Raw genomic sequence first — 21758 nt, 5'->3', positions numbered from 1 at the left:
CATCCTTATATATTACAACAGTTTGATTTAGCAGTTAACCAAAAACTTCCGTTTGGCCTTTGGTGTTTTCTTTTAAATTCTGAATTGCATTGGTATATATGCCAATCATTAGCGGACCGGAGTTCCGCTGTGGCGACCCCTAACCGGGAAAAGCCGAAAGACAGTTTATTGGTATATTGTACCTATTTATTTTACAGTTAGTTAAGTCCACCCATAGTTTTTTTAGTTTGTGTCTAATGCTGAGCAAAACAGATGAGTGAATTCAGAGGTTTCATTAACTAAGGGTATCTGTTTTAAGCTTTCTTATATGTATTCATTACTTTTGAATTGGGTCTCATTATTTTTTGGCTAAAATTATCTTACAAATGTGCAGCAGATGTTGCACGCATACAGATGTAACACGTAGCTGTGGACCAATCATTTGATAGCTGAGCACGAGTAGGGACCTTATGGGAGATGATACTGTTGTGTACAATAACACTGAAGAGAGAACTCTAGCTGTTTTAAGGACTGATAGATGTCTCCAGACTGTGCATTGAATCTGTAATGTATAACCATATGTTCCATTTCCATACCTTCATGGTGTCAGTTCGTCATCGTAATGAGCGCTTCAGATGGACTCTGTAAGATTTATGCAAATTCCCAAGAAAAGAAAACAAATCAGTTTACTCTACTAAATGACACTGCTTATGTGTAACATCTGTTATCTTATTTATGTGGCAACTATGCAGGTTTAGTGACCCAGTGAGTTCTCTACAGCAATGACCAGAAAAGGTGTGCAAAAAGTGCAGGACATCTGATGAACTTCTTCACCTTTTTGAGGGGGGAGGAAGGGCTGAAGATGTCTTAGTACCTGTATCAGATGAGAAATACTGGAGTAAAGCTGACAAAATAAAGTGATCACTGCACATTCAAAGAAGGTGAAGCGACAGAAAGATCTGTTTGACAATGCATACTATTCCAGGAGGGAAACTTGTGGCAGCAAAACAGATCTGTGGAGAAACAAAAACATATAACAAAATCTGTACCACCCCAATAGTTGCAACAAAATTCATCTAGATTAATACGTATGCCTGGGCTGTGTATAGCAAATAAATCTTTAGCATATATTATTGTATCACTATTAGAACTGTTTAGTGATGGAATATTTCATTTCAAGGGAAGGAGAATATCGACTATGAAAGACTGCGCACTAAAACAAAATTGACAACTACTTTGATTAACCATGAAGATATGCGCAAATCTGACAGATGTATTTTGTTCTGGTATGCTTGAAATGTTTAAATTGATAAATTTAAATATAAATAGCATAATGACTTAAACAGTGCTTAGGGACAGAGTGAGAGCTGAAACAGTTACAAGCATATAGCTTTTCTAGAATGCTAGAGTAAGGCTCCACCAATGCTCTTGGTGTAGCATTGAGGATTCTACATTATCCATAGGAAATGTCTTTTTGCCTGGGGATTTTGCGTTATCCTTGGGGGATGATTTTTCTTAGGAGTAACAGTGCTAAAAGGTATTTTAAGTAAGATTAAGTTATCTGATGTGAGTAGTTGAACAGGTTGTTCAAGAGAAGTTAAGAATGCAAAGAAATAGAGCATTTTTAATATTTATTGCTCCTAGGTAAAAACTGCATGGTTTCATTTATATAAAGAGATTCTTCCAGTAATCCTAAGCTGTGTTTTCAGTTGTTCACTCTGGAAGGGACACCTCGGATAAAAAGAAAAATGTGTGTGTGTGTTATTTTTACAAAATCTTTAGAGACAATAATATGAGATGTGATAATGCAAGAAGAGTTGTGCAAAATCTTACCATAACAGTAGTGTCCTTCTCATCACTGTTGCAGTATTCATAATCTAAGGGATATCCTGCCAAGGATACCCAACATCTGGCCAGTATACAAAAGCCTTTAGTACTTATAGACATCATATGTCACACATACGCTCCCCATGCAAGGAGTAGGACATAAAGGTAATGTACAGATGCACACGCTCAGAACCAAAAAAGCCCCAGGCGGAACAGAAGGCCCCTAGCGACAGAAGAAGAAAAAGAAGAAAAGCCCCTTGACCAGGAGGGCAAGAAGAAACAGGCTGTTGAAGAGATGACAGGAGGGAATGAATACCGCAACAGTGACGAGGAGGACATCTACTATTATGGTACGATTTTACACAACTGTACTATGTCCTTCCATATCACTGTTGCAGTATTTATAACTTAAGAGAGAATACAAATCCTCAAGAGAAAGCCTGTGAGGACAGTGCCGAAGAGCCCTCCAAAAACCCATGCATGATAGCCCTGGCAAAGCCAGCTCTGCCCCTGGAAATAACATCCACCTTGCAGTGTTTAGTTTAAGTATGAATAGAGGCCCAAGTAGCAGCCACAAGGATGGAATTGGTATCTAGTGCCTTGAAAAAGCACCAAAGGAGGCAACACTTTGGTAGAGTGAGCCTTTACTGATGAGGAACGATATTTATCATGAAAAGAATAATAAAAAGCAATGGCCTTAGATATTCAGGAAGAGATGGTATGCTTAGAGACAGCCAAATCAAAAGACCTGGGATGAAAGGAAGCCAAAAGCTGCTCAGATGTTTGAATAACTTCAGTTTTATTCAATTAATATCTGAGCTGTCTGTGCAAATCTAAAGTGTAAATGTCAGACTGTGGAGAAGGAAAAAAGGAAGGCAGATGAACAGACTGATTAAGGGAGAACTCATTGACCACCTAGGGCATAAAACACAGATTAGTACGAAGAGACACCTTATCTCTGTGGAAAATGAATAAAGGAGGAACAGCCACGAGAATCTTAAGTTCAGACACTCTCTTGGCTGAAGTGAATGCCACAAGAACAGTCTTCCAAATACAATGCTGTAAGGAAGCTGAAGAAGCAGGCTCAAAAGGAGCCTGAGTCAGTTATTCAAGTACAAAACTGAGGTGCCAGTGAGGGTGAATAGGCTTCCTGGGAGGCCTGATATGAAGGACGCCTTTAAGAAATTGCTTGACCTCAAATCAAAAAGTCAGAGGAAGAGTCAAGGGCAGACAAACAAAAATTGCTGACAGGTGAGTTTTAACTGGAGAGTATACTAATCTAGCTTGGAGCAGATCAAACAAATAAGAGAGGAAATACTGTTTTAATCCTGAAAACAGTATTGACATCTAAGAACAAAATCCAAGCTATACACCAATTTGCTCTCACTGTCCTAACTACAGTTTTGGAGTGATTGACTGGCCCCAAAACATGTTGGCTAGATTAGATAGGAAAACAAGAAGGATGCTTCATGCTCACCATATGATTTATAAAAATCAGTGCATACCAAGATTATATATTCCCTATTCCGAAGGAGGGATGGACCTCCTTGAAATTGATTACATGTATAGATCTGCAATCGTGGGACTCAACACATATCTGCTGACCTCACAAGACCCAAACGTAGTAAAAGTTTTGAAACATTCTGAGAATAAATGTAAGATGACCTCTCTGCTTAATCTAGCAGAAGCATATTGGTGTAAAGCAGGAATGGAAATCAAACCAGAAGTAGATAAAAATCAGGCAGCAACTGGATGTACCAAAAAACAAAAGAAAGACTATAAAGTGAAAGATGAGATGAGAAGCAGGAAATGAGGAAAATGTATAAATATAGTAGCAAGTATAGAAAACGTCTGGAAGAAACGCATGCTGATCAGAAATGAACGCAGGAAAGGTTAAGGAGAGGCAAATTTAAACCAAGAGAAGAAAGGTTCATATTGGCAGCCTAAGATAGTGGGCTATGTACACGCTGGTTTACAAAGCCGATTGAACATGTGGGAGAAACAGATAAATGTAGGTTTTGTAAAACTGAATTGGAAACTTTCACACACCTCTTTGCTGGTTGTGACATATTAATGGCAGAAGAACTGTATACTGAAAGGCATAATAATGTGACGAGACTGTTGCACTGGGGATTATGCAAACATTATGGTATTTAAGTGGCTGAAAAACACTGGCAACATGAGCCACAAAGCATCATAGAAAATGATGAAGTTTATATCACATGGGATCACCCAATACCAACAGTTCAAAAGACAGATGCTAGAAAACTGGATGTAGTGGTCCAAGAAAAGAAGACAAAAGTAACATTGGTCATTGAAATCACCACACCCAGTGACTACAGTGTCTTGCGTACAGAGATACACAAAGTCATAAAATATCAGGATCTGCAGGCAGAAACAAGAGCAATGTGGAAGAAAGATACCCAGACAGTTCCAATGGTAGTAGGAGCAACGGGTCTTATAAAAAAGTATCTAGAGTTGTATCTAGATATGTTACCAATCCATGTAACCCCATATGAATTGCAGAAGGAGTCATTACTGGGGACATTGCAGGTGCTGCAAAGAGCACTTTTGGCTGACAACAAAGATTGAAACAATACTAATTTCATGAACTTTAATTATAGTTTGACTTAGGAATGGAGTCCATTCCTGTCATGGTATTAGAAACCCCAAAAATATGGAGAAATTAAAATAAGAGGGAACTAAGAGGAACCTCCACAAATAGGGAATCCTGATGGTGAGTGAGGCACCAGACAAAAAATCTTTTCCATTTGAACATATAAGATTTCCTGCTAGTGGATTTCCTGGCCTCCTACAGGACCTGAATCACGTCCTCAGAAAAGAGGTGCGTAAAAGGGATCAAAACCCTTTGATCCACAGCATCAGTTGAAGAGTGGACAAGTGATGATGGATAAGAGACCCCTTGTCTTGTGTGAGAAGATCCACCTAGTGTGGTAACTTGTGGTGATTGCCACTGGCCAACTAAGAAAGAAGAGGGACCCATTACTGTCTGGTCCAAAAGGGAGTCACTAGCAATATTTTGGGAGTGTCCTGCCTAGTCTTGTGCAAGACTTGTAGTAACTGACGAATGGAGAGAGGGCATACAGGAACATTCCCTTCCAAAGAAAAGACAGGGCCTCCATTTTCCAAAGCAGACTGCATGGGACTTTGGAACAGAATAGAGGAAGTTGTCTGTTCAGAGGGGAGGCAAAAAGATCTACCTGTGGAATACCCCACTGATGGACAATGTCCAGGAACACATCTTTGTGAAGCATCCATTTATGAGCTTGTGTGCTGGACCTTCTTAAAGAGTCTGCGACTAGATTGTGCTCCGAAGGAATGTAAACTGCCTGAATAGACACGACACTGGATGGCTAGAACCCAGACCTGAAGAGCTAGTCTGCTAAGAAGCTAGGACCTTGTGCCCCCTTTCTTGTTGATATACCAAATCATTGCTGTACTGTCTTTTAAGAGGAATGGAAGACCAGGGAGGGGCAGGCATAGACACCCCATGAGGAGGATTTAAAGCAATTACAGCATTAAATAATCCCTGAGTAAAATCCTGCCATTCTTATTGGGGATCCTTAAACACAGGGGAAATATGCATGGTTTGCTGTTTCTTTTACTGTGGGATATTTGCACTAAACACCCCCAGATGGTCAAACCTGTAGTGACATTCAATAAATGTAGTAGGGATCTCCTCCCTAACTAAGATCTGTAGAATTCTGTACAGTCCCTCAGATATAATCAGCCAAGTTTCCCCCTCAACATCAGGAGCAGAGGTCTGTAAAGCCTCTGAAGACATGCAAGAAGTCAGATCCATGCTGGACTCAGACAGGGTCGCTGCCAAGGAATCAGAGGCAACCACCAGACAATTCTCTGGGCTTTCATTAGCCTTGAGAGAGAAATCCATGGGAAGCTGGACAGTGGCTATATCAGATGTAAATTTTTTGTCCTTTTTCTTGGCAGATGTCTGACCCTTAAGATGGGAGGACCATGCCATGGAACTTTGAGCCAGCAAATTAAGATACTGGTTTTCATGGTAAATAGATAAAGAGGAGAGACAAGTATGTAGGGTGTTAGGGATAAAAGCCTGGAAAGTGTATAGTTGTGGGAAGCAGCCAAAGAGAAAAGACACTGGCCGTAACAGTCTATATGGGGAATCTGCCTCCCAAACTGACATTTTCCTGCTCTGGATGACATGAACCGAACAGCACTAAAAAAAATAAAAGATAAGAAGAAACCCCAATGGCGCCCTTATCTGAAACATGGCTTGGTTACCAGCACAGCAGAAAGTCATTCAGACCGACGTTATACAATGGCGTTCAGACTGGCAGCAAAGACGTGTTCTGAATGTGTACATCCATACATCACCTTTATGCCTTGCACCTTGTGTGGGGAGAGTACATGTGATGTATGATACCTATAAGTACTTAAGGCATTGGTAGACTGGCTGGGTGTTGAGCTATCCTAGGTAGGAGATTCTTTAGGTTTTGAATACTGCAACATTAATATGGAAAAACTTGTATGTGTGTGTGTATGTGTATAGGTATATATATATATGTATATATAATCTGCGAAATTTGAGCACTGAAGCTCAGATACAGCATCTGAGGTTTTTATGCATTTGTAACTATGTATGTAAGCACTCAGTTCAATTCTCTGTAAAATATGTATCCCGTGCCACTATTTTCCAATGTTCATTTTGTCTATTATTTTTTAGCTGTTATTTTTAGGGGTTTTACTAGTGATAAATATGTGTGTATATATATGTATATCTATATATAATTTTATTGTCCCAGTACTACTTACTTTTTGATACTGCCTTGTTTATATTTGTGTTTTATAGGTTCAATGATAGGCTCATACGTAAGCACTAGGTTAGCTGCCCTTGTGGGCCATTTAAAGCCTTGCCAATTTCCCTTTTTGTGCTCAAAATAACCTATCCCATTTGATTATAGATTGGCCTTACCCATCCCATGATCGATAATTATATATTACCCCTAATGAGAATAACTGGGATCATGCCATAGATAATTTGAGAGGCCTATGCATGGGATAAAGTCATGGGGTAAAATTTCTGTTTCCCATCCACAGATGTAAGTTACAGTTGAAAATGGACAGGGATAAACTTTGTTTATGTAGATGGGGAGTCTGTTCCATGCGGGGAGTCTGTTCTATAGCAGCAGTATCTTCTGCAAAATATACCTCTATCTCTCTCTCTAAATCATTATGTTGATGTTGTAGAAGAGGTTTAGATACCAAGACCCAGTATTTCTGATGTCATTTGACTTGTTGATGTGCAGTAAATCCATCAGTAATGTCTCATTTGTCAGACACAGGTGACCTCTTAGCAGTCTGTAAGATACCGAGTATAGTGACAGGGCTTTAAGTCAGTCCATCTAGGACATGTTGTTTAGGCCTTGTATCCTTTTACTGAGGTGTCTCTGTGGGCATTCCACTTGTTGCATGTGTCTGGACAGATACATGCCAAAACAGGCATTATATTCAATGATTGACCCACTGTAGGCTGAATAAAGGGGAACAATGACATTCCTAGTTCTAGACACAATCACTTTGTTTATAAGCTGTGCAATATAGGATGACTTTCTTACAACAATAGCCACATCTTGGTTAAAAGTTAGGTCATTGTGCAAATAAGATCCGAAATCTTGAACACCTGGGTCAACTCTTAGGGGCGTATTTTCAATGTGGAAGTTCCCTGTGGTAGATGACTTCCCAAAGGATATAATAATGAACTTTTTGACATTTAGTTTAAAGACAATGATTTTGACATTATTTATTTATCTGCTAACCAACACCCAGCATGGATTTCACCCCAATCACAACACTACCACAGCTTTTATTAGCTTTACCAACACAGTAAACCAACATCGAAACAATGATAACCTAGTATCCACTGTATTCCTAGATCTCTCCAATGCCTTCGATAGTGTCTCCCATCCCAAACTCCTTTCTGCACTCTCCGATCTTAATCTTAGCCCATCTACACTAGCGTGGTTTCAAGGCTATCTAACCAACTGCCAACAAGCAGTAAAATGGCAAAACTCTTTATCTGTTCTCCTACCTGTCACCCTAGGGCTTCCTCAAAGATCCATTCATTGACCTCTTCTTTTCAACATATTCATCAACCAACTCCACAAAGCTACCCGGCATGCCACTGTAGTTCAGTACACCGAAGACTCCACTCTAATCTGCTCTGCCCCATCATTCCCTCAACTCCAGTAATTGACACAAAAGTCCTTTACCACTGTTGAAACCTGGTTAGCCAGCTCTCAACTAATACTTAACTTCAATAAAACACAGCTAATGATAGTCTATCCCACTAAAACCTTAGACCTCATACCACCATTCACAATATTCTCAGCTAATAACACCTCTGTCATGCCTGTCCAACACGCCAAACTTCTACGGGTTATCATAGATCACAACATGAAATTCAATATGCACATTGCACAGACAGTAAAGAAAGTCCATAAAAAACTCAGAACCCTATATAGATGAAAAAAGTACCTCACCAATGACAGTAAAGCCCCCAACGCAAGAACCCACCTACTATATACACTCCTGTATGACTCCTCCATACTCCTCAACCTAAACAAAGCAGAATTTAACAAGCTAAACACTTGCTACAATAAAATAGCTAGGTTTTCTACCAACTCACCCTTCAGGATGGGTCTCCTTCACATGGTCGACTTTTCAGAAAGTCAACTTTCATATGGCTGAGAATATATGATCGACTTTCGAAAAGCTGACCATGGGGAACCACTATGTCTGTACAGTGCATAATGGGAACATTTCCTCTTCCGCACTGTAGTGCGATCTTGGAGTTGGTATATTTAAGTTACGGGGGTGGAGCCCCCCACAGGGGGGTGCAGGGGGGCTTGCTCCCCTGCTAACAGTTGAAAGGTAAGTGTTTGGTGTGTGTTATGTGTTTATTTTACATGGTCTGCTTTCCAAAAGTTGATCATATGGTCTCGGCCATATAAAAATCGACTTTCTGAAGAGTCGACCATGTAAAGTAGACCCTTCAGGACACATCACTGCATAGCAATCAAGCAACTATCCTAGCTAGAATTACACAACCTGCTCACATATAACAAGCTTGCAATAGGCCACCAAATTCTGTATTAGCCCAACAGAGTTCCTGCTCTTCAAGGTCTACTTAATATCTACTCTAGCAAGTGCCTGCTAAGATCCACCAGTAAAGCACTGGCTGACATAGGCAAAAGCAACAATAGCTCTGGGCACTCCTTGTTTTCCATTTCTGTTGCAAAAGCATGGAATGTCATCCCTGTAGATATTAGGACCACTGAAAACAAAAACAATACTCCTTAGGTCCCATTTACATAGTTCTTGGTTATGTAATTGTTCTGACCCTGGGCTTCATTTAAATAGATCATATTCTACATTAACCTTCTTAATCAATCAATGTATGTTTACTGTACTAGCCACTAATAAGCGTAACTAAATGACTGAACAAAATGTCCTTTCAACTGCATTGTTTATAGTAACACACTGTGTTCCTTAGAGTATATTTATTTTGCTCCTTTCTTGGCCTTGAAACTGTACCTTATTAACTTTTGGACTCTGCACTGTACTTACTAACATGTGTATTGTATTTACTGTATTTGCTGTACTAATCTTTGTGGAGCTTTTCTCCCTGGGCCTGTGCTGAAAATGAGATTCATGCCCCGCCAGACTTTCCCGGTAAACAAATATAAAATAAATAAATAAATAATGTGAAACCTTCCTGCAGGATGGCTAAGTCATTTGGGGATTCAGTGACTGCTCCTAGCCAGCAGTCATCTGCAAACTTTATCAGACAGAGTTCTTTGGTATTACTTTCAGAAAAGTAGATGCCAAACAGGAGATGTCCAAGCACAGAACCCTGAGGACTCCACTGGTAAATGGTCTCTTTGTGGAAGTAAGTTGCCCTGTTTTGATTATCTGCATCCTATCTGTGAGCCAGTTGGCAATCCTGTGGTTGACATAGGGGTTTATTCGCTGTTTATTTAGCTTTTCTACTATGTCTGAGTAGGGAATTGTGTCAAAATCTTTGGCCAGGTAGAGGTATGCAGTGTGTACCATTTTGTCTCCATCCATTGCTTTGGTGACCTTTTCAAAAAAATCTGCCAGGTGGAGTAAACTGAGTTTAACTCCATGGGAAGTATTTCCAAGGCTTTGCATATGAGGCTGGTCAGACTTATAGGTCTGTAATTGCCTGTGTCTGTAGAAGGTCCTCCCTTATGCAGGGAATGACAGTAGCTGTTCTTCATTCACTTGGTAGATAACCTGTATGGATACTGAGATTGAGCAGTGTTGTTAGAGGTGTGACTAAATTGTGGTTCATGCTATTTAAGATGCATTCAGAGATATTGTCAGTATCCATTGATGCAGTATTATTAGCTTCTGATAGCACTTTTAGCACTTGGTCTTGTGTGGTAGTGGTGAGCCAGTTTCAAGTATATTTTGATGGACAGACAGAGGAGAGAGAGTGGTAAAGTTTGAACTAAATGTATCTGCCAGTAGGTTAGCTATATCTTTAGTCTTAGTGTCTAAATAACATTGTTCACAATCAGCTCAGCAGTCAGTTCACAATCAGTTTTAAATTATGCGTTTTTGCTGTTCCTTAAATTTTAAATTTAGCAGTAGTTGAATTGGTTTTAATGATTTATATGTTATGTAAATCATTTTCATATGCATTTTCTGTCTCAGAAACTGACATCCATCAGCTGTCTATTCCTTGACCAGCTCGATCGTTCCTCATTGGGTGACAACTGCCTGGAGGAGCCATCATTCAGACAGCCATCATGGTTTTCTTAATAATATCCTAATTCCTCAGTTATATCAGTGCATGCTTTCATACAACTGTAATGAATTCTTAGGATTCATAGGAATGTTCAGCTATTTAGTCTTGCGACCATCAGTGCCTTGCCAATACCCACCATCAAGCTGTAAACTCTAGTCTCAAGGAGGGCTAATCCATTTAGTCCTAGGGTGAATTTGGGGGCATTCATTCAGTCATCCTGGTTCTGTTTAAAGGATCATATTCTAGAGGTGAGGGAGGTGCTGTGAAGTGAATCTCTCTCTTCATCATCATCTATTTATCCGCTGATGAAGATTTAAAGTCATTGGTTGTGGTGGCCATTAACCTGTCAGACTTCTGGATGTATAGGAGATCAAGGACAACAGAGCCTCTGATGGCATGGCAGACAAGACACAGATTGCCCCTCAAAAGTCTATAAAATAATGAGTAAAGGGATAGTGAGTTTAGCCTCTCGTGACAGCTCGGTGTCTTTAAGTCTGAAATCGTCTTAGCTAGGAATGTCTGGAGCTTCTCTAATTGTCTGATACATTGACTCAGCTGCATCCTGATGGGACCAGTGTTAAATGTAAGGGAACAATGACATCTTTAGATCTGATTTATATATCCTTTGCTATTATTTTTGCTAAATAAAAGATTTTCTGACTACAGTTGCCACATAACAAAGGTGTAGGTGCTGTCAACCCAGGTAGTCAGGTCCCCGACTACATTTTCATTTTGTAGTGTAGTATTGTCTATACTGTATGTTGAGGGAAAGGGATGTTTGCCAAATTAGATGATAGTAAACATTTTCACATTTAGTATGAGCTAGTTTTCAGTACACTAGGAATTAACTAAGTTAAGTTCTTTCTAAAGGGTACATGTGTCAGAATATATCTTGACAGCAACACCTAGTTTGCAGTCTTCACCACATTTAGTTAACCAGAGGTCCTAGTTCTTAATATGGAGAAAAGGGAAGTAAATGCTCAACCACTGTCAACAGCTTGTGTGAACTTGTTAAAGAAGTTAAATAGATTTACTAGGCAGGATCCCCCTTTGGTGAATCTGAAGTGTTGTGGATCTAGCCTAATGAGATGTTTTTATAACATAATGGCTAAGATCAGTATCAATATGCTGAGTAGCCTTGCAGATCAGGCTCAAAGGGCTATGGGTCTATAATTACCAGGGTCCATAGTAAGGCCACTGTTATATTAAGGCATCACAACTGCAGGGCGCCATAATTTAGGAACAAATCCCATGGCTAATGTCAGGTTAAACACTTTGAGGAGAGGTTCTTTGAAGTTGTATTTAGCACTATTTTTAAACATCCAGTTATGGTGTCAGGTCCTATGACGAAAGTATCCATGGCCTTTTATAGCATCTTCAGTACATGCTTCTTTTGAAGATAGGGGAAGTGAGGGGTTCTGGGATATGTGGATTTTGGATAGATGCTTCAAGTTCAACTTTACACTAAACTTATTTGCTAGTAAAATGGCAATGTCTGAGTGAGTGGTCCCATTTAAGAGAAATTGTGGGCATTTTGGGGTATTGTTTCTTAGTTTCTTGATGCAGGTAAAGAAGAACTGTAGTTTTTGTAGTTATCATTAGCTTCAGAAGCTAACCTGTCCTTCGGGTTTGCTTTGTTAGTCCTACTATTATTTCTGATTTCCCTGGTAATGTTTCGTATGCTGTCCTTGTTTTGAGAAGTTTTTGGATTTGTTGAAAAAGTTAAGGTGCTACAGCCCCAACCCTTCACTCCCATCTGGACCACCACCATGTGTTAGTCATATTTGCTTTGGGAAAGAGTCATTAGGGCTCTTTTAACTTCTGAGTTCCTGGAATCCAAAAGGCAACTGACTGCAACTACAGCCTTATCCAGCCTTGTGAGTAGAGAATTTATATTTGTAAAAAATAAGTCACCAGTCACAAAGACATTTTTGTTAGTAAAATGTTTAGCAGTACAAGACTGGGCGCAATCTGACCCATGGAGACTTAATGCTGTAAGTGTGCACAGAAGAAACAAGTTGGAGAATTTCCACTGAGACCTGTTCTAGGAGGCTTTAATGGCAGTGTATGGCATTTTAATGTGACTCTGAAGAGAATATAATGGAATTGAGGGTGCAGGTGTGATTGTATGATTCTCACTCTGCATAATGAGACGGGATTCCTCAAAATTAGTAAAATTTTTGCACCTCTCACAAACAGAGTAATTTGTGTTAATAAGTGTTTTATAAGTGAGAGCAACACAGTTCTTGCACTGCCTGAGGGCACCAAGTGCTAAAAGGCAGGCAACAGGGGAAACAATTTATCTTACTTTCCATAATGTCCAGTTCTTCAAGTAATATGTGGAGAAGTGCTCAGGTAAAGAAAATATGTAGCTTTATTTTAATTTTAATTTTGGGGACGTGCACAGGCTAAACTGAATGACAGTATGTGTATTAATATTTGTGTTCATTTATGTGTTTACAGCATATTGTAATATGATGTCAATTTTCACCTATGCATATTATCTTCTGCTCTTATATTTATAGAGCTTTTCTCCCTGGGTCTCCAATGATAACAGATACAATCATCCATTTGGACTTTCCCAGTAAACAAATATGAATAAATAAATAAACTGCTTGTAGGGAGTGGGTCTATATTAGATCATTAAAATCTTTTTTCATTGACGGCTTATTCATCGACCTGCATCCATTGAAACGAAGTTCAGCGAATGTCAACATTTTTTTATAAGTCACAATTAACCTGGTAAATATTTTTTTGTTATTTGTACTCCATAATATAGTCTTTAGAACTGTTATATTTGTTGGTTGATTTTGTCATATAGAAGTTATAGAAGAAAGTGGCAGCTGTACTTGGAGTGTCTGCCAGTTACAACGATCTGTTTTCTATGGGTTACACATAATTCATCAGTAAGATCATAGGGTTATAGGAAATAAAAAGCAACTGAGTCAGAAGACAGTTTATACCTTGCTAGTACCCAGTCTCATGCTGTACCCTCCTCTCTAAAGAACTGCAAAGCCAGCCCATTGTGGAGTAACTTTATGAGTGCTCATCTAATTATCCAGGTGTAATTTGAAGGATGCTAGGGTGTCACTTTATTTTACTTGCAGGCAGAGTCTGTTCAAGTAGTGGGGCTGGCACTGTGTAATAAATTTGTCTGTCTGGTACATAGTGGTGGGGCTGGCACTGGGTAATAAATTTGTCTGTCTGGTACATAGTGGTGGGACTGGCACTAGGTAATACATTTGTCTGTCTGGTGCATAGTGGTGGGGTTGGCAGTGGGTAATACATTTGTCTGTCTGGTGCATAGTGGTGGGGCTGGCACCGGGTAATAAATTTGTCTGTCTGGTACATAGTGGTGGGGCTGGCACTGGGTAATAAATTTGCCTGTCTGGTACATAGTGGTTAGGCTGGCACTGGGTATTATAGTTGTCTGTCTGGTACATAGTGGTGGGGCTGGCATTGGGTAATACATTTGTCAGTCTGGTACATAGTGGTTGACGTGGCACTGGGTAATACATTTGTCTGTCTGGTACATAGTAGTGGGGCTGGCATTGGGTAATACATTTGTCTTTCTGGTGCATAGTGGTGGGGCTGGCACTGGGTAATACATTTATCTGTCTGGTACATAGTGGTGGGGCTGGCACAGGGTAATACATTTGTCTGTCTGGTACATAGTGGTGGGGCTGGCACTGGGTAATACATTTGTCTGTCTGGTGCATAATGGCGGGACTGGCACTAGGTAATACATTTGTCAGTCTGGTACATAGTGGTTGAGGTGGCACTGGGTAATACATTTGTCTGTCTGGTACATAGTAGTGGGGCTGGCATTGGGTAATACATTTGTCTTTCTGGTGCATAGTGGTGGGGCTGGCAAAGGGTAATACATTTGTCTGTCTGGTGCACAGTGGTGGGGCTGGCACCGGGTAATACATTTGTCTGTCTGGTACATAGTGGTGGGGCTGGCATTGGGTAATACATTTGTCTTTCTGGTGCATAGTGGTGGGGCTGGCACTGGGTAATACATTTGTCAGTCTGGTACATAGTGGTGGGGCTGGCACAGGGTAATACATTTGTCTGTCTGGTGGATAGTGGTGGGGCTGGCACCAGGTAATACATTTGTCTGTCTGGTACATAGTGGTGGGGCTGGCATTGGGTAATACATTTGTCTTTCTGGTGCATAGTGGTGGGGCTGGCACTGGGTAATACATTTGTCTGTCTGGTGCATAGTGGTGGGGCTGGCACTGGGTAATACATTTATCTGTCTGGTGCATAGTGGTGGGGCTGGCACAGGGTAATACATTTGTCTGTCTGGTGCATAGTGGTGGGGCTGGCACCGGGTAATACATTTGCCTGTCTGGTACATAGTGGTGGGGCTGGCATTGGGTAATACATTTGTCTTTTTGGTGCATAGTGGTGGGGCTGGCACTGGGTAATACATTTGTCTGTCTGGTACATAGTGGTGGGGCTGGCACTGGGTAATACATTTGTCTGTCTGGTATATAGTGGTGGGGCTGGCATTGGGTAATACATTTGTCTTTCTGGTGCATAGTGGTGGGGCTGGCACTGGGTAATACATTTGTCTGTCTGGTACATAGTGGTTAGGCTGGCACTGGGTAATATATTTGTCTGTCTGGTACATAGTGGTAGGGCTGGCACAGGGTAATACATTTGTCTGTCTGGTACATAGTAGTGGGGCTGGCATTGGGTAATACATTTGTCTTTCTGGTGCATAGTGGTGGGGCTGGCACTGGGTAATACATTTGTCTTTCTGGTGCATAGTGGTGGGGCTGGCACTGGGTAATACATTTGTCTGTCTGGTACATAGTGGTGGGGCTGGCACAGGGTAATACATTTGTCTGTCTGATACATAGTGGTGGGGCTGGCACAGGGTAATACATTTGTCAGTCTGGTACATAGTGGTTGAGGTGGCAATGGGTAATACATTTGTCAGTCTGGTACATAGTGGTTGAGGTGGCACTGGGTAATACATTTGTCAGTCTGGTACATAGTGGTTGAGGTGGCACTGGGTAATATATTTGTCTGTCTGGTGCGTAGTGGTGGGGCTTGCATTGGGTAATACATTTGTCAGTCTGGTACATAGTGGTGGGGCTGGCATTGGGTAATACATTTGTCTGTCTGGTACATAGTGGTGGGGCTGGCACTGGGTAATACATTTGTCAGTCTGGTACATAGTGGTTGAGGTGGCACTGGGTAATACATTTGTCTGTCTGGTAAATAGTGGTGGGGCTGGCACTGGGTAATACATTTGTCTGTCTGGTACATAGTGGTGGGGCTGGCACTGGGTAAATCATTTGTCTGTCTGGTACATAGTGGTGGGGCTGGCACTGGGTAATACATTTGTCTTTTTGGTACATAGTGGTGGGGCTGGCACTGGGTAATACATTTGTTTTTCTGGTGCATAGTGGTGGGGCTGGCACTGGGTAATACATTTGTCTGTCTGGTACATAGTGGTGGGGCTGGCACTGGGTAATACATTTGTCTGTCTGGTACATAGTGGTGGGGCTGGCATTGGGTAATACATTTGTCAGTCTGGTGCATAGTGGTGGGGCGGGCACTGGGTAATACATTTGTCTGTCTGGTACATAGTAGTGGGGCTGGCACTGGGTAATACATTTGTCTTTCTGGTGCATAGTGGTGGGGCTGGCACTGGGTAATACATTTGTCTGTCTGGTACATAGTGGTGGGGCTGGCATTGGGTAATATATTTGTCTGTCTGGTACATAGTGGTGGGGCTGGCACTGGGTAATACATTTGTCAGTCTGGTGCATAGTGGTGGGGCTGGCACTGGGTAATACATTTGTCAGTCTGGTACATAGTGGTGAGGCTGGCACTATGTAATACATTTGTCTGTCTGGTGCATAGTGGTGGGGCTGGCACTGGGTAATACATTTGTCTGTCTGGTACATAGTAGTGGGGCTGGCACTGGGTAATACATTTGTCTGTCTGGTACATAGTGGTGGGGCTGGCACTGGGTAATACATTTGTCTGTCTGGTACATAGTGGTGGGGCTGGCACCTGGTAATACATTTGTCTGTCTGGTACATAGTGGTGGGGCTGGCACTGGGTAATACATTTGTCTGTCTGGCACATAGTAGTGTGGTTGGCATTGGGTAATACATTTGTCTTTCTGGTGCATAGTGGTGGGGCTGGCATTGGGTAATACATTTGTCAGTCTGGTACATAGTGGTGGGGCTGGCACTGGGTAATACATTTGTCTGTCTGGTGCATAGTGGTGGGGCTGGCACTGGGTAATACATTTGTCTGTCTGGTACATAGTAGTGGGGCTGGCACAGGGTAATACATTTGTCTGTCTGGTACATGGTGCTGGGGCTGGCACTGGGTAATACATTTGTCTTTCTGGTGCATAGTGGTGGGGCTGGCACAGGGTAATACATTTGTCTGTCTGGTACATAATGGTGGGGCTGGCATTGGGTAATACATTTGTCTGTCTGGTACATAGTGGTGGGGCTGGCACTGGGTAATACAGTTGTCTGTCTGGTACATAGTGGTGGGGCTGGCACTGGGTAATACATTTGTCTGTCTGGTACATAGTGGTGGGGCTGGCACTGGGTAATACATTTGTCTGTCTGGTACATAGTGGTGGGGCTGGCACTGGGTAATTCATTTGTCTGTCTGCTACATAGTGGTGGGGCTGGCACAGGGTAATACATTTGTCTGTCTGGTACATAGTGGTGGGGCTGGCACTGGGTAATACATTTGTCTGTCTGGTACATAGTGGTGGGGCTGGCACTGGGTAATACATTTGTCTGTCTGGTACATAGTGGTGGGGCTGGCACTGGGTAATACATTTGTCTGTCTGGTACATAGTGGTGGGGCTGGCACTGGGTAATACATTTGTCTGTCTGGTACATAGTGGTGGGGCTGGCACTGGGTAATACATTTGTCAGTCTGGTGCATAGTGGTGGGGCTGGCACTGGGTAATACATTTGTCTGTCTGGTACATAGTGGTGGGGCTGGCACTGGGTAATACATTTGTCTGTCTGGTACATAGTGGTGGGGCTGGCATTGGGTAATACATTTGTCTGTCTGGTACATAGTGGTGGGGCTGGCACTGGGTAATACATTTGTCTGTCTGGTACATAGTGGTGGGGCTGGCACTGGGTAATACATTTGTCTGTCTGGTACATAGTGGTGGGGCTGGCACTGGGTAATACATTTGTCTGTCTGGTACATAGTGGTGGGGCTGGCACTGGGTAATACATTTGTCTGTCTGGTACATAGTGGTGGGGCTGGCACTGGGTAATACATTTGTCTGTCTGGTACATAGTGGTGGGGCTGGCACTGGGTAATACATTTGTCTGTCTGGTACATAGTGGTGGGGCTGGCACTGGGTAATACATTTGTCTGTCTGGTACATAGTGGTGGGGCTGGCACTGGGTAATACATTTGTCTGTCTGGTACATAGTGGTGGGGCTGGCACTGGGTAATACATTTGTCTGTCTGGTACATAGTGGTGGGGCTGGCACTGGGTAATACATTTGTCTGTCTGGTACATAGTGGTGGGGCTGGCACTGGGTAATACATTTGTCTGTCTGGTACATAGTGGTGGGGCTGGCACTGGGTAATACATTTGTCTGTCTGGTACATAGTGGTGGGGCTGGCACTGGGTAATACATTTGTCTGTCTGGTACATAGTGGTGGGGCTGGCACTGGGTAATACATTTGTCTGTCTGGTACATAGTGGTGGGGCTGGCACTGGGTAATACATTTGTCTGTCTGGTACATAGTGGTGGGGCTGGCACTGGGTAATACATTTGTCTGTCTGGTACATAGTGGTGGGGCTGGCACTGGGTAATACATTTGTCTGTCTGGTACATAGTGGTGGGGCTGGCACTGGGTAATACATTTGTCTGTCTGGTACATAGTGGTGGGGCTGGCACTGGGTAATACATTTGTCTGTCTGGTACATAGTGGTGGGGCTGGCACTGGGTAATACATTTGTCTGTCTGGTACATAGTGGTGGGGCTGGCACTAGGTAATACATTTGTCTGTCTGGTACATAGTGGTGGGGCTGGCACTGGGTATTACATTTGTCTGTCTGGTACATAGTGGTGGGGCTGGCACTGGGTAATACATTTGTCTGTCTGGTACATAGTGGTGGGGCTGGCACTGGGTAATACATTTGTCTGTCTGGTACATAGTGGTGGGGCTGGCACTGGGTAATACATTTGTCTGTCTGGTACATAGTGGTGGGGCTGGCACTGGGTAATAGATTTGTCTGTCTGGTACATAGTGGTGGGGCTGGCACTGGGTAATACATTTGTCTGTCTGGTACATAGTGGTGGGGCTGGCACTGGGTAATACATTTGTCTGTCTGGTACATAGTGGTGGGGCTGGCATTGGGTAATACATTTGTCTTTCTGGTGCATAGTTGTGGGGCTGGCACTGGGTAATACATTTGTCTGTCTGGTACATAGTGGTGGGGCTGGCACAGGGTAATACATTTGTCAGTCTGGTACATAGTGGTGGGGCTGGCACTGGGTAATACTTTTGTCTGTCTGGTACATAGTGGTGGGGCTGGCACAGGGTAATACATTTGTCAGTCTGGTACATAGTGGTGGGGCTGGCACTGGGTAATACATTTCTCTGTCTTGTGCATATTGGTGGGGCTGGCACTGGGTAATACATTTGTCTGTCTGGTACATAGTAGTGGGGCTGGCACTGGGTAATACATTTGTCTGTCTGGTGCATAGTGGTGGGGCTGGCAGGGTAATACATTTGTCTGTCTGGTACATAGTGGTGGGGCTGGCATTGGGTAATACATTTGTCTGTCTGGTACATAGTGGTGGGGCTGGCACTGGGTAATACATTTGTCTGTCTGGTACATAGTGGTGGGGCTGGCACTGGGTAATACATTTGTCTGTCTGGTACATAGTGGTGGGGCTGGCACAGGGTAATACATTTGTCTGTCTGGTACATAGTGGTGGGGCTGGCACTGGGTAATACATTTGTCTGTCTGGTACATAGTGGTGGGGCTGGCACTGGGTAATACATTTGTCTGTCTGGTACATAGTGGTGGGGCTGGCACTGGGTAATACATTTGTCTGTCTGGTACATAGTGGTGGGGCTGGCACTGGGTAATACATTTGTCTGTCTGGTACATAGTGGTGGGGCTGGCACTGGGTAATACATTTGTCTGTCTGGTACATAGTGGTGGGGCTGGCATTGGGTAAAACATTTGTCTGTCTGGTACATAGTGGTGGGGCTGGCATTGGGTAATACATTTGTCTGTCTGGTACATTGTGGTGGGGCTGGCACTGGGTAATACAGTTGTCTGTCTGGTACATAGTGGTGGGGCTGGCACTGGGTAATACATTTGTCTGTCTGGTACATAGTGGTGGGGCTGGCACTGGGTAATACATTTGTCTGTCTGGTACATAGTGGTGGGGCTGGCACTGGGTAATACATTTGTCTGTCTGGTACATAGTGGTGGGGCTGGCACTGGGTAATACATTTGTCTGTCTGGTACATAGTGGTGGGGCTGGCACTGGGTAATTCATTTGTCTGTCTGCTACATGGTGGGGCTGGCACTGGGTAATACATTTGTCTGTCTGGTACATAGTGGTGGGGCTGGCACTGGGTAATACATTTGTCTGTCTGGTACATAGTGGTGGGGCTGGCTGGCACTGGGTAATACATTTGTCTGTCTGGTACATAGTGGTGGGGCTGGCACTGGGTAATACATTTGTCTGTCTGGTACATAGTGGTGGGGCTGGCACTGGGTAATACATTTGTCTGTCTGGTACATAGTGGTGGGGCTGGCACTGGGTAATACATTTGTCTGTCTGGTACATAGTGGTGGGGCTGGCACTGGGTAATACATTTGTCTGTCTGGTACATAGTGGTGGGGCTGGCACTGGGTAATACATTTGTCTGTCTGGTACATAGTGGTGGGGCTGGCACTGGGTAATACATTTGTCTGTCTGGTACATAGTGGTGGGGCTGGCACTGGGTAATACATTTGTCTGTCTGGTACATAGTGGTGGGGCTGGCACTGGGTAATACATTTGTCTGTCTGGTACATAGTGGTGGGGCTGGCACTGGGTAATACATTTGTCTGTCTGGTACATAGTGGTGGGGCTGGCACTGGGTAATACATTTGTCTGTCTGGTACATAGTGGTGAGGCTGGCACTGGGTAATACATTTGTCTGTCTGGTACATAGTGGTGGGGCTGGCACTGGGTAATACATTTGTCTGTCTGGTACATAGTGGTGGGGCTGGCACTGGGTAATACATTTGTCTGTCTGGTACATAGTGGTGGGGCTGGCACTGGGTAATACATTTGTCTGTCTGGTACATAGTGGTGGGGCTGGCACTGGGTAATACATTTGTCTGTCTGGTACATAGGGCTGCTGTGGGTAGTAGTACATTTGTCTGTCTGGTACATAGTGGTGGGGCTGGCACTGGGTAATACATTTGTCTGTCTGGTACATAGTGGTGGGGCTGGCATTGGGTAATACATTTGTCAGTCTGGTGCATAGTGGTGGGGCTGGCACTGGGTAATACATTTGTCTGTCTGGTACATAGTAGTGGGGCTGGCACTATGTAATACATTTGTCTGTCTGGTACATAGTGGTGGGGCTGGCATTGGGTAATACATTTGTCTGTCTGGTACATAGTGGTGGGGCTGGCACTGGGTACATTTTGTCTGTCTGGTACATAGTGGTGGGGCTGGCACTGGGTAATACATTTGTCTGTCTGGTACATAGTGGTGGGGCTGGCACTGGGTAATACATTTGTCAGTCTGGTGCATAGTGGTGGGGCTGGCACTGGGTAATACATTTGTCAGTCTGGTACGTAGTGGTGGGGCTGGCACTGGGTAATACATTTGTCTGTCTGCTACATAGTGGTGGGGCTGGCACTGGGTAATACATTTGTCTGTCTGGCGCATAGTGGTGGGGCTGGCACTGGGTAATACATTTGTCTGTCTGGTACATAGTAGTGGGGCTGGCACTATGTAATACATTTGTCTGTCTGGTACATAGTGGTGGGGCTGGCACTGGGTAGTACATTTGTCTGTCTGGTACATAGTGGTGGGGCTGGCACTGGGTAATACATTTCTCAGTCTGGTACATA

Source organism: Protopterus annectens, chromosome 1.part2, assembly GCF_019279795.1.
Source record: "Protopterus annectens isolate FY-2018-M chromosome 1.part2, PAN1.0, whole genome shotgun sequence".
Lineage (NCBI taxonomy): Eukaryota > Metazoa > Chordata > Ceratodontiformes > Protopteridae > Protopterus > Protopterus annectens.
This window is presented reverse-complemented; position numbering follows the sequence as displayed.